The following is a 2040-nucleotide window of genomic DNA, read 5'->3' as shown; positions in this document are numbered from 1 at the left end:
GGCGCGGCTTAGCCAGAGCAAACACCGGCGACAAGGGCTCCTTGTCCAAAACGAGAGGGAGGGATCAAGAGAGGAGACGGAGGCGGACCTGCCTGTACCCGTAGAGTAGCTAGGGGTGGTCGGACGGCGTCAGAATCGTTCTCTCTAGCGGAGACAGGAAGCAGAGTTTGCCAGAGACGAAGACGGCGGCGAGCAGAGGCGACTCCAGGGGCTCCAACCGGGTGGAACGGCACCACCGCAGAGTGGCGGAGGCCCTGGAAGGGTTGCCCAGGCCTAGGAGGAGCCGGAGCTAAGGAGACGACCCGAGGGGATCGCCGGCGAGCTCGAGCTCGGGGACAATGGCCCGCGGCCTGCCCGGCCGGGCTACGGTTCTCTACTAGGTTGTGGAGTGTGTGGGAGTGGTGGATGATGCTCGAGGAGGCTGGGGAAGGGCTCTATTTATAGTCGAGCGTCGAGGGGGGTTCGGGCTCCGCCGGTGGACACCTGGACACGGCGCCCGGCGACGAGTGGCGTCAGTGAGAGAGGGAGAAGGAGACAGAGCTCACTGTGTTGTAATTCCTTGAAGAGGAAAGGATGATGCAGCAGAGTAGCGTAAGTATTTCCCTCAATTTTTGAGAACCAAGGTATCAATCCAGTAGGAGGCTACGTGTGAGTCCCTCGTACCTGCACAAAACAAATAACTCCTCGCAACCAACGCGGCAAGGGGGTGTCAATCCCTTCTCGTCACTCATGAGAGTGAGATCTGATAGATATGATAAGATAATATTTTGGTAAATTTGTGATAAAGATGCAAAGTAAAATAAAAGCAAAGTAAAAAATCAAAGTAAATAAATAAGTATAGGAAGATTAATATGATGAAGATAGACCCGGGGGCCATAGGTTTCACTAGTGGCTTCTCTCAAGAGCATAAGTATTTTACGGTGGGTGAACGAATTACTGTTGAGCAATTGACAGAATTGAGCATAGTTATGAGAGTATCTAGGTATGATCATGTATATAGGCATCACGTCCGAGATAGGTAGACCGACTCCTGCCTGCATCTACTACTATTACTCCACTCATCGACCTCTATCCAGCATGCATCTAGAGTATTAAGTTCATGGAAACAGAGTAACGCCTTAAGCAAGATGACATGATGTAGAGGGATAAATTCATGCAATATGATAAAAACCATCTTGTTATCCTCGATGGCAACAATACAATACGTGCCTTGCCGCCCCTACTGTCACTGGGAAAGGACACCGCAAGATTGAGCCCAAAGCTAAGCACTACTCCCATTGCAAGAAAGATTAATCTAGTAGGCCAAGCCAAACTGATAATTCGAAGAGACTTGCAAAGATAACCAATCATACATAAGAGAATTCAGAGAAGATTCAAATATTGTTCATAGATAATCTTGATCATAAACCCACAATTCATCGGTCTCAACAAACACACCGCAAAAAGAAAATTACATCGAATAGATCTCCACAAGAGAGGGGGAGAACTTTGTATTCAGATCCAAAAAGAGAGAAGAAGCCATCTAGCTAATAACTATGGACCCGAAGGTCTAAGGTAAACTACTCACACTTCATCGGAGAGGCTACGGTGTTGATGTAGAAGCCCTCCGTGATGGATACCCCCTCCGGCGGAGCTCTGAAACAGGCCCCAAGATGGGATCTCATGGATACAGAAAGTTGCGGCGGTGGAATTAGGTTTTTGGCTCCGTATCTGATCGTTTGGGGGTATGTAGGTATATATAGGAGGAAGGAGTACGCCGTTGGAGCAACAGGGGGCCCACGAGAGTGGAGGGCGCGCCTGGGGGTAGGCGTTCCCCCTACCTCGTGGCCTCCTCCTTTGTTTCTTGACGTAGGGTCCAAGTCTCCAGGATCACGTTTGTTGAGAAAATCACGTTCCCGAAGGATTCATTCCGTTTGGACTCCGTTTGATATTCCTTTTCTTCGAAACCCTAAAATAGGCAAAAATAGCAATTCTGGGATGGGCCTCCGGTTAATAGGTTAGTCACAAAAATAATATAAAACTGTATAATAAAGCCCAATA

The sequence above is a fragment of the Triticum dicoccoides genome, chromosome 2A (genome assembly GCF_002162155.2).
Source record: "Triticum dicoccoides isolate Atlit2015 ecotype Zavitan chromosome 2A, WEW_v2.0, whole genome shotgun sequence".
Lineage (NCBI taxonomy): Eukaryota > Viridiplantae > Streptophyta > Magnoliopsida > Poales > Poaceae > Triticum > Triticum dicoccoides.
Note: the sequence above shows the minus strand (reverse complement) of the source record.